Source organism: Pholcus phalangioides, unplaced genomic scaffold (genome assembly GCF_987345545.1).
Source record: "Pholcus phalangioides strain wild (caught in Gottingen) unplaced genomic scaffold, Ppha-v1.0 ptg000024l_1, whole genome shotgun sequence".
In the NCBI taxonomy this organism is placed as follows: Eukaryota; Metazoa; Arthropoda; class Arachnida; order Araneae; family Pholcidae; genus Pholcus; species Pholcus phalangioides.
This window is the reverse complement of record NW_028301616.1, coordinates 19944236-19957306: the sequence shown is the minus strand read 5'-3', so window position 1 is coordinate 19957306 and position 13071 is coordinate 19944236.

Genomic DNA, 13071 nt, shown 5'->3' with positions numbered 1-13071 from the left:
AGGAGGCCTTGGTCTCGCAGCAATGCGTCGTCCGGATTGGATTCAGGTCAGGAGAGCACGCTGGCCATTCCATACGCTGTATTGTTTCAGCTTCAAGCATGTTCTCCACCAGACGAGCTCTATGCGGTCGGGCATTATCATCCTGGAAAACAAAGGAATCTCCAATGGCTCCAGCGTAAGGGATGACATGAGGTCGCAGTATCTCGTCTGCATACCTTCGGGCCGTCAAAGTGCCATTCCGAATGATATGCAGGTCCGTACGTCCGCCTATGCTGATTCCACCCCATACCATCCAACCAGCTCGTCTGTATTGTGACCTTTCACGAACGAATGCGGGGTTATTTCGAGTGCCCCTGTCCCTCCATACCAGAACACGTCGGGTGTCACACTCCAGACTGAATCGGGATTCGTCTGTAAACAGCACTTGGCTCCAATCATGTTGCTCCCAATCTCGATGTTCAGCAGCCCATCTTCTTCGGGCCGCACGGTGGCGTGGGGTCAACGGAATGCAGACCATTGGCCTACGTGCATAGAGCCCTCCCTCATGAAGCCGATTACCTACTGTTTGGCTGGACACCCTTCGTCCTGTTGCCAAGAGCAACCGTCTTTGCAGCTGCGTAGCATTCTATGTTCTGTTTCGACGGGCTGTTAACCGTATATACCGGACATCAGTTGCTGTAGTGGCGCGTGGCCGACCTTGCCCTGGTCGACGTCTAACATTTCCTGTTTCTTGGAATCGATTCCACAGCCTTGCAACAACACTTCTGGCGACTCCAACAGCGTCCGCGACACTACGTTGTGTTTGCCCGGATTCCAGTCTGCCTATAACACGCCATGCCATGGATTCCGGTAAATCATGTTGTTGAGACATCCTCAAGTCACCTTGTCTCAAAAAAAAAAAAAAATACTGCGCAATCGAACTTCACAGTTACGGCAGTAAAACAGACGTTTCTGCAACATCCCGATTTCTGCCCTTATCTCCTTTTTCTGGTTTTTGACGTCATGAACTTTGATTTGCATATGAAGTTTTCTTCTTCCGTTTCCTGCTAGGCTTTAAATTATGGATGATTCATTTTATCGGTATACATCTTTGCGTAATTTTGTTAAAACCATGTGCTCCCCTAATTGTTTTGAGCAGTGTATAAGCTCGATGGGTCAATCAATGTACATAATAGAATATTAAAACTTATGCTGCCATCTGTGAAGTTTATAATAAAGTACATATCATAATGGTTTCGGAATCCAAAATTGAGGATAAAAATTTGTGATTGAGTGATCGCTTTTCATTTTTCATCACAACAGAACCACATAATTGCTAAAATTCCACGGCTCCCGTGGAATGAACCTTTTTATCTTCAGCCTGCAAGACCCTTTGTAAGCCGCTGTTATCTCCTTGAGAGCAGGGCCGCAACTAGGGGGGGAGCAGGCGGTTCTCGTGCCCCGGGCGTTGGACCAGAGGGGGCGCAAATTTTATTCTCAAACCTCTCCAACATTACAAGAGGGCGCCAACATGCGCACTTGCCCATTACTTCCTAGATACTATCTCTAGAAGGTAATGACTTACTCCGGGTGACCAAGCATCTAGTTGCGGCCCTGTTTGAGGGTAAGACGGCATAAAATTCTCGCATTCCGCATAAAACTTTTGGCAGGGAAAAAAAACTTTTGGCGCAAGAAAAAAAATCTTTACTCATATTTTTTTTGGGCCCCCATACATATAAATTAGAAAAAAAATGTGAAGTTTGGGTTTTTCGTGGCCCTTTACAAGTCGGGGGTCCCGGAGCGCGACCGCCGTTAAATCCGTCTCTGTGTAGCACCTTTTTTTTTGGGCTTCCCCGATTAAATTTCTTTTTTTGATCGAAAAAAGCTTTAATGCTTTTTTTCCAGTTTCAACTCCGATTAAGCGCCCCTCCTAGAGTGGCACCCCGTGCGACCGCATGAACCCAACAGCCAACCCCGAGCAGTGCCGTCCTAACGTGTGGGCTTCAAGTACAGAAGGGGCCTCATCAAAATTAGATCAGGTTAAAATTTTCCTTATTATGCATGTGAACTGGTAGGTAGGTATTTCTATAAGTAGCTAGGCAGGGTTCTCAGAAAAATCCCTTTGCTCAGGGACTCGTGATGCTCTTAAGACGGCTCTGCACCCGACTGGTAAGCAAACTACTCAAAGACAACACACAGCAGGCGGATGTAGATGACCAAAAAATATTCGATCACTCGGCTACAAAATGTGTACTCACACTTTCATCTGTTTTTCGCGTAGCAACATTCCCTATGGAAAAGGGATTCCCGAATTTCGTGTTCCTGCCGAAGTGTTTCATGCTGTCCCTGAGGCATAAAGTTCCTTTTAAGTCATAGAAAAACATGCAAAAAAAAAGTTACTTCTAGCCCGCCTCATGTTAAAAAGTCAATGGCTGTGTCTCATCCATGGGTTTACGGGTTTGTGGGTGAAAGTATTTAATTAACCCCATTTTGAGAAACTTTCTCAAAATTCTGTGCTTGCCATTTAAAGGCAGTGAAGAAGACTACGAGTCACATTCAGCAAAAAAAGATTGTGTCAATAGTTTATTCAAATCTAAGGACTTTTTATACTGTTCCGGATATTGTCCACAAGACTTGGAGATTGCAAAACAAGCTGTTTAACGGACAAACAGTTATTCGCAAAACAGCAATTTACACGTATTTACAAGCACGGCTGTTTGAAGAGCATCGTGAGCCCCGGGCCAAATGATTTTTCTGAGGCCCTACCAGGCAAATTTTCGAAAATCGCAACCAGATCCCGTTTTTTCGAGGCTATCCTTTCTCTTGAGATGCGCTTATGCCTTAAGACGGCACTGTTTACAAGCTAATCGAAGAGCGAACAACTTCCTCGCAAAGTCCAACCGACTTCTCATAGTCTATAACAGTGATTCCCAACGTGGGCGTTGGAATATTCCATGGGGCGGTAGAAGATACGGGTATAACATAAGATCCTATGGGCTAGATTGCGTTGTGGGGCGATGGTAGAAAAAAATTTCTAAGGAGGGGGCGATGGGACAAAAAAGGTTGGGAAGCTATGGTCTATAACTTTAATCCTTCGATCTGTTTTCGCATCGTTTTTATAGATCCAAAGAAACTTCTATAGAGTTCTCGTTTACTGGAAAGTGGCAGCGCCTTCTTTGGGAGATGAAACCCTCCAGAACATTCTTCACCAATCGGACGGCGGTGCAAAAAAATGAAACTAGACCGTCTTAAGCCATCATAAAACTGAGATACTTTTTGAGGGTACCTTTAAAAATTACGCCATCGACTATTTACAGATCTTAACATTCACCCCTCCTTTAAAATTGTTCGTCCTGACAATTCAATCCTCAAGCCGGTGGGTCGCACTTCGTCACTCACCTTGGTAAGGAGCCAGTCTGTTCAGATGGTTCATCCTGCATTTTGACGATGGTCGACGTGCGTCTTGACGAGTCTTTTGAAACCGAAAAACCACATCGTTCAGTTTCTTCACGACTCTGTAGGGTCTTTCCCAAGACATCTGGAGTTTCGGGCAGAGTCCTTTCTGGTGCTTCGGGTTCCAAAGACAGACGAGGTCTCCTTCCTCAAGTCATGCACTCCAACGTTGTGGTGTTAAAGCCGGGCCCGGTTACGCTTCGCAGGATCTTTGCAAGGGCGCAATTCTTGCACCACTCTTCCGCATCGTCCTGGATTTGTCCCAACAGAATCGTTCACGGATTTTTTGGAGCGTCTTGGTAATGCCAAAATGCCCACCGGTCGGGCTTCCCTGCAGGTTCCGTTAGGTTCATAACACATTCCTGCATGTACCAATTCGTTAGAAATTCAGTAGAGCAATGTGTACGAGGTGCATGTACGGTTAAGTAATAGCAGTTTATATCCACCATGGGGAGAGTGCAAAGGGTCCATGGTTGGCTTTTTAGTTTGATTTAGTAGTAGGAATTAATAACTCCAGAAAATTTTCGCTTGCTAGTCGAATAAAGTTTTGTTTTTGAACTAAACTTCCGATGTTTGCTCCAATACATTTTATCATATGAAAAACATTTGCTTTCGTTGATTCAAAAATAGAAGATGGCTCTCTCCAAGCTATTATCTAGAAAAAAATTAAATTTTTTAAAAATACTTCTTAAAATGATTTATTTTCCGATCTTAGGCGGAGCACAACTTGGGAACACTGGATTCAGCTGATATTCATGAAATCCATGAGGATTTTAAGGCCCAATTCTGAATTTCCTGCTAACTGAAATGCTTTGTTTTGATACACTAGCCCAGTGTTTGTTAATCTATTTTTCCCCATGACTTCCTCTGGATCATATTTCCTTTCCGTGTCTCCCTCCCCCCCATCCAGGAGCAAGGCTCTTTCTAAATTCATTTTTTTCAGTAAATTTACCATGATTAAAATTTTTATAAATAAGGTTTTCATCACCTGACCAAATTTCAGTGAGCTCTCCTCATACTAGTTCGATGTAGGGATGCTTCAACATCAGGGTGCTTCCCAGACAGTGATGTTGTGCGGGACACTATGCTTAGCTAAAGTAACTGCAACATCCTTAACCATCTGCAGTGACTCTTCTTCTAATTGATTGTCACCCACGCCCAAATGGAATATCCCAGCTCCCAGTTGAACACCACTGCACTAGACAAGTGGTTGCTAAGGAGTCAGCAGGAATTGTTTCGGAACAAAAAAAAAAATTAACAATTAAAAAAGTGAATATGATTTACGGGAAATTTTCACCAACAACAATGCACTGACGAGCAATTGATAGTTGGGAAAATTCACAGGCAACTCCTCTTGCTTCACAGATCACACCTAATGTTCATCTGCTCTTTCACTAACTCCATGACAAACTTGATCAATTATTCCTTTGCACACTCCCCATGTCAATTTATTAATTGTTTGTCAACAAATTTTTCTAGTGGCAAATTCTGTAGTAAAGTGACTATGACATAGCACAGGTGGTTCCCTGTGGTAGACCAAAAAAGTCTTGGGCAAGCGCTAATTGGGAAAACTGCACTAGACAGACCATCAAATACACAAAACCATTGAAAAAGAAATTAACACACATCAATATATATACAAAAAAAAAAAGATCCATCCTTTTTAAACAATACCTTTATATATATTTTATTGATTTTTCCCCCGCTAACAAGAAAGTACAGTTTTTAAAAGGTGTGGATGCTTCATAATATACATTCTCAATTACTCATATGTATATATATAATATGTATATAACTATAATACAGTGCTTTTAAAAATGAAACTATATAGATAAAGGCTCTAGACATCACACATAAATAAATTAAAATACGGAGAATGCATATTACAAAGCATGTATATTCCTCTTTGACATAGTTATTTTCATTTTAATTTTTAAAAAAGGAGCGCACTACAACTCCTACGTTCATAGTTATATTGTGAATATTGGTTTCTTCCTCTCTACGATATAAAACAGTAAGGCACATTTAGAAAAACGCAAATGTTTAGTAAAACTGCGTTTTTTTGCACACCTAAAACTTCTAAGAGGAAAAAAATTACAGAAGATTGATGCTTTGAGTCTGTTACACAGAAAATTAGAATTCATTTGAAACACTTCTGAATAACCAAAAATTAGTGTTAAAAATCACTCCCCCCCACAAAAGATTAAAAATATAAAACAATTATGTTAAACAAACAAAACTCCAAACAACCCCCCTCCCCCCCCCCCACTCTTAAATAAATATTCCTCACATTTTTACACAAAATGATACAGATATAGATGATATTTTACACAAATAATAGTCTGATTTTTTTCTTGAAGCAAAATACAAGGTAGGGAACACAATTTCTTTATCGGTAATACATGAAAGATAAGCACAAATTTACATCGAAAAGCATTGATAGTGAACAAAAAATACATGTTTAGGGAAGAAAAATACAATTTTTACCTGAAATGCATACATAGGATGTATAAATTACTGGAGTCTGTCCATACTTTTTATAGGGTCGTTTTTTGAAAATGATCAGTATTACTGTTTGAAGTGAAACAGTGTACTTAATTTTGAACAAAAAGAAATGAAATTTAAAATTTATACCACCATTAATTTGTATTTTTTGGGAAGGGTCCCAAAAAAAACTGACTCAAATTTTGTCTGAACAGACCCCTGAATTAAATCATAGCAAATGTGAAAAAAACTTGGAAAAATTTTATAATTTTCTTCATCACAGCATCATTGCCAATACCCACAGAATATTTAGAAATAAATCAATGTCGATAATATCATTTTCATCACTATGCGTGTGTTTGTGTAAATTATGCAAACAAAGAGTGAGTGATAAAAAAAAGTGATAAGAAAAATAGTAGATAACTATTATCTCCCTCCCGAACATATCTATGTCTTTTGCTTGGGTATATCTTGAACGTTGAGTCTTGATTAGATATAAATGGTACAATTTTAGGGATACCTTAACTTCAAGGAAAAGTCAGAAGCTAAATGATATTGGGTTTTATGGGTAAGGGGGGGGGGAGATTAAAATAGGCCATGATTTAATGGCTAGAAATGACCATGTAAAAGAAAGTTTGAAATGGAATTTTATCAAAATAAGAGAATGAAATGATTCCTTTTCCTTCACCGCCTTATTCACCAGATATTTAGCACCACAAAACTTCTAGGGTCACTTCGGAACCAAGCAGGGTGGTTTAAAATGTTATTATCAAAGCATTATCAAAGTAACACACTAAATCAAACATTCTCAAGAAAGGATTCCTGTAACTGCTTCAGAAAGCATCAATCAACATCAATATTGTTCAGAGCCAGGGAAGGATACTTTGAGGTGAATTGGTGATAACATATTACCACTGTTGTCAGTTTCTTTTGGTAACACATTTATCATGTATACAAAGTACATTCCAACAGTAAGTTTCACATAGAAATAGTTGATGAGTAATCAAAAATGAAGGCTACATTATGGGTGAATGTGCAGAGTGCTGGAGAAAGGCAGTGAACAGCTGTGTGCCCATGATCAGTTGAGTTGGAAGTAGTATGGGTGCATCTGGAAGATCAAAGACCTGCCAAAAAAAGAAAAACCGCAAAACCCAAGGGCATATCAAATCTACTGTTGTCAGCGATGATCGTAAGTCATTTGCTAGCTTGATTAAAACTAACTATGCAAATCGTTTCGCAGAGCATCCTGTGCAATCAGCATTCACGAAAAGTCTCATCTTTGGAATTGTCCTCTTAAATCCAGAGATAAAACAGGTTGTCAAATTACAGAGCACAGAGTTTTACGAGGAAGGTTCCTTCGGATTGATTGCACTATCCACTAAATGCATTAATTCCATTGATGACTACATTGAAAAGTAGTCAAAACATATAACATATAGGATTCTGTTCGAACGATGTATACACCTGTTTGTGATTAAGCTTGCCTCTGGGAAACTAAAATGAGACTTACTTTCAAATACCCATTATATTTTGTATATATATATACATGTCCCATTCCTTTCCATACAATATTTACTCACAACTAGCACACCTTTTCATTCTCGTAAATCAAACTTATTTATACTCAGAAACGTCTGATTGACATAATTATAATTTTTATATCCCATAGAGAAACAGGCACTAGCAATATGCTCTGACAAAGAGGAAAAAAAAAATCACTTTCCAACAACAAAAAATGATAAACAAACTCTTATCTGATACAAAGCATGAATCCATTCACTGGGTCTCAAGTACCTTAATTTCTAGTAACAAAGCCATGATTTATAAAACTTTAAAAGTTAATTTTAGCTTTTGTGGCTGATTCAAAGTTGCTGTCTGTTCAATAACTTTTTAATATGACAAAATCAAAATTCGAGGAAAATTTCAACGAATTTTTATTAACATTTTGTATTTGCAGTTCATGCCACTTTATGTGATCACATCGGAACTCTGAGTTTCAGATAACAATAACCGATTCAGAGAAAATCCTGGCAATAAGTAAGATGACCATATGTCCTGTTTGTCAAATGGGACATATGAAAATAGAACAAATTCTCATAATGGGTCTAGTCCCACATAACTAGCTTCAAAATGCTCAATCATGCTTTTTTTTTTCCTTTGTTGAACAGGATTCCCACCCCAAAGCTAAAATCTTTTTTTTACAGAAACTGTGAAGAGTTGTGTGTTAGTGGAACTGTCTAATGTATTATGGTACTTCTTACAATGTATGGTAAAATCCATAGAAACTCCTTATGAAAGTCTTAGGTCTTCTGCCTGAGGAACTGTGAATGTAAGGAGTTGAAACAAACTGACCATGAACTGAAGAAAGACATTTTTTAATGTACACATGCCTCAGTTTTAAAAAGAAATTGCAAATGAAACGCTACACATACACGGGTCATAGCAGATAATTAACGCCCAATTAGGACATTGTGAACTGAGTACGGAAACTTTTATCAACCAGGGAGCCTGCTGGACTCCTACATATGTCTTGCAGATTGATAATGATAACATATGAGAGGGTAAAAAATTAGTCTGGTTAAACCTTAGCTTCAAAATACATAGCTGAATGGTGACACAATTTGCAATTCCAATAAACAGCATCCACTGTATTTCCCTACAAATGCAGTTGAAATAAAAATGTTTACTTTGGGATGATGCCTAATGTTTCATCAGTTAACTTGAGGTAGTCAAACATAAAAAAAACACTCAATTTGATTTTAATATATTCTATTCCCAATATTTTTTTAGTTCTTAAATGAAAACTATGTGTATATACACATAGCATTAGACAAAAAAAAAAAATTACTCTCATTTTTCTGACTTTGACCCATTTGCTAGAAATTATGGTAATTTTTTTAACTTAAAAAAAAAAAAAAAGATTTAAAATACAAAATAAATTTTTCTAAAAAAATAAACTGATACTTAAAATATTTTGCAAGTTTTACCAAATATATAAATATATATAATTCTGTGTTTTGTCAAATCGTGAAAGCCATTCCATGAATTGTTTTCAGGGTTGATTTGTCAATTGCATGTTACATATCCCATGACATTAAAATGAAAATAAATCAAATTTACACAACATTTTGTAACTCATGCTTTTAGAGAATAGAAACATTAAAAAATAAATAAATCATATTAAAGTAGTTGTGTTTTTTACCTGTAGTTAACAAGTATCTGTGATATTTTTTATCGAATAAATATAGATTAAATTGCAATACAGTGTTTGAGAATATAAAACATTTAAATTCCACTCTACCATGCAAGCAACACTCCTAACACATGAAGCGACAAAATATTTCACATTCGAACCATTTCACAAGTTGGATCCAAAACTGTCAGCTTCTATGTACATTCTACGTTAACTGAGAGCTTTACATTCTCTAAACAAATGATTAGTACAAATAATGGTTTTTTTTTGTTATCGGATGGACAAAAGTTTTTTATATTGTCAAATTTTGATGAAAATTACTAAACATTATCTTTTGAGAGATCATAACCAATTATAATTAAAGCAGAAAACACTTTTACAATTCATGCTTTTATAAATTTTTATTAGGAGGATTTTCAATGAAATATGTCATTAAAAATATTCTTGTGATCGCCAGGTTGCTGAATGCTGATTTTGATGGTACACACAAATTTATCCACTCATAAACAAAAATAAGAAATTTGGAATAAATAGGGGGTTTGGGGAGATATCAATATAATACATGCACAGAAATGCATTCTTTAAAATGGGAAAATCTCAATGCATTAAAACAATTTTTTTAATGACTTATATGAAAGAGTGTAAAATCACACACTGAAGCATAATGAACTTTTCTCTAAATGAATTTAACGATTAGAGAAAGACATATTAGGCTACTATTACAACAGAGATGGAGAAATAATAATCCTTTGCTTAATAAAAATGAAGAGACCAACAATAGAGGCAAATAACGAGGAAAAATGATGAATTTTGAAACCAACCCAAGTGGGACATATTTTAAGCTGAATTTAGACCAACCACGCACCACCATACAAAATTAAAAAAAGGAGTGTGGTGAAGTAGCTCAGCATAGTATGGACAAAGTGAGTCAATGTCTTTGTTCTGATACTGAGTAAATGTTGTGGACTACTATTTTGCACAGTATCCCGTCAAAATTGCTCACCCTCTAGTGAGCGTCTCCCACAAACAGGTTTCTATCTGGTTCAGTGCTGCATCTCAGCCTGGATCTGGTTTTAAATAGACATCTTTTAAAGACGACACCTACACAGCGTCAAACAGAATTCAGGGTTTTTCTGTGTTTTGTGCCTCTGGTGTTAGTTTTTTCTTTGTTATGTTATATTACATACTTGAAAAATGGTACAAAATATGTGCATAGGTTAAGCCTTGACAAATCAAGAAAAAATAGGTGCCAGCCAAATTTCTTAAGAGTGAAGATTGGTAGGATCAAGAAAAGTAATTCTAAATAGTTTTTTTTTTTTAATTTTACAAGACACAACCTTTTCCCATGGTGGAAGACACACTGTCATGGGGGGAAAAAATTTGATGTCTCATCCATATAAACTAATTTAACAATTCCATACAGAAAATTTTAGGTGTTAATTAGCATTTAGCTAAACCAGTTTACAATGACAAAAAAAACCCAAAAAAAAAACCAGTGAAAGTGTTTGTTATATCCGTACTCGCTTAAAAAATTATACGTTTGGGAAGAATGAAACATAATTTAAATACACAATACAAATTTTTCAATAATCTTAGCACTCATACAATAAATAGATTGAACAGGGTAATAAACAAAGTAAACATTTTAACCAAAATCTTATGTAATTAAATACATTAACAAAAAAATGTTTTTCCTTTCATGAAGTGATTGTGGATGTTAAACCTTAGAGTTGAAATCATTTTTTCCTAATAAACATGCAAAATGTAATTCAGAAATGCTCTACTAGAATGTCTTCCAGGAAAATATAGGATATTATTAGTTGCACCTATGAATTGTAGAAAGGTAAATTCACTAAGATTTAAATTACAAAGAAATTCATGTTTGAAAACAAAAAATTTGTTTTTGGCTGAAATCAGTGTTTGTTATAAGCAATCAAATAGCATAGATAAGCAATACAAAGTTCACAAGACATGAGAAAACTTCATTATATGTGAAAGTCTGTAGTATCTGTGAACATTATAAGGGAGCTCCACTGTATTTCCTAGTTACCATGGCGATCTGGGAATTGTCAAGTCCTAGCATAGATACATGGATATCTGATAAAAACTCAATACTTTGATTTTAAACCAAAGTTGATGAAAAGGCAGTAAATTAGCTCATGCCAAAATTTGACGTTTTTCGTTATCAATTGCCAGAATAACAGATTTCAATAACACAAAAATAGATTTACTTCTCTTGAAGGAAAAAGCTGATTGCTGTTCAATATATTTAATGGACTTCACACAAATTTAAACAAGGTTCTCTTAGCAAAAAATTTTTCCAAACATAGACTTTAAAAAGCTATTGAACCATAAAAAATAGATACAATCTGAACATCTACGAAAAAAGTAAACTCTTATGTTCGAAAAACAATCCATATAAAAATAACTGATAGTTAAGTTTACATAAAACATATGAAAGAAAAAAAATCTAAAATTTTCAAATTCGGGCATGATGTGTTTGGGTAAGTATACTTCAGAAGGAATTTTTTTTCTTCAAAGAGTGAATATATAGGAATGAAGAGAACCACGGAATAGAAAGTGGGGGGGGGGGGGGGGTCTTGCATTAAAATAAGACTAACTGCAAAATGAAAATGTCTATCACTCACGTAAAACTCTTTTCTTTCATACCGAGCTAGTTAGGGGTTTCTAGAAGACTGGGACCTATTCCATTCAACAATGGTTTTGGTGAAAATAGTGAAACATTGAAACATTTTAGTCAAGATCAATCTATGTTTTCAATGATGTCAAATGTCTACAGATTAACCAACCCAAAATTAGAATGTTTTGAATTGCTCTGCAATGAGTCCTGAGCTAACTGGAAATGTTCTGTGGTAAAAATTCCCATAATAGTGTTTCTACACTTTTCTTAAAATTCTTAAATCTAGAAGAATAGTCATAGATTTCGGCATATTCTGGTTAGGGGTAACCAAATACTCAAAAAAAAAAAAAAAAAAATCCTACTTTAGTCCACTTCTTTAGACATTCCCTATAACCTCTTACAGTTGTGGTTCATTGGTGGTCAGTTTCTAGCCCTGTTTCTTCACCAGCTCTTCAATATCATTCACTTTTTGTTCCCCCATGATCTTCCTCAAGGACACAATAGATTCAACTAGTCTCCTGTTCATGAGCAAAATTCTCAGTCATGTTCAAGAATGCTATCTGACCACAGGTTTCCTCAAAGCTGGATCAAGAATTTATTGCCATCCCCCTTTCTACAACCCCCATCCCATACTTTATCAATGATCATTAGGCAGTTCACAGTATCAAAATGATTTCTCTTTTTGAAATCTCTGCATACATCAACACACACAGCAAGAGGGTTTGGACTATGGATCTCACTTCCCACAATCAGTAACTTCTTAATAAGTAAGACACGTTGGGAGACCTAGGTTCCAGAACTTTGGGGGGGGGGGAAGCTCCTGCCCGCAGTGAGAGAAATAAAAGAACCATCAGTCAATGGTAATAACATATTTGGCAGGCAATATGTATGTGTAAAGTGTTCTATACTAGTCCCTACCTAGGCTGCTTGGGTATATATGTAATGTACTATTCATATTGCAAGACCCCAATCATTAAGCAAGTCAAAATTTGTTAAAAAAATTTTTTTTACAGTTCACCAAAACACATATATGAACCTAATTATTTTCAATAACAGGATTTACTGGGCAGGGGGGGGGGTGGATTTATGTTTATATCCTTAGCAGTGCGCATGAAACTGAATAAAACAGGCTCTAACTTATGGAAACAAACGGAAATACAAGAATGAGTACTGCAGGCACAAGAAAAAATGGTAAATTGTTAAAATGAGTATTATGTATTACAAAAAATAAATAAAAATCTAGACAATTTTTAGTAAAAGCAAAATCATATTGATGAGGAAAAAAAATTCAAGCAATGGAATCGAATTGGAGTTGACTTTG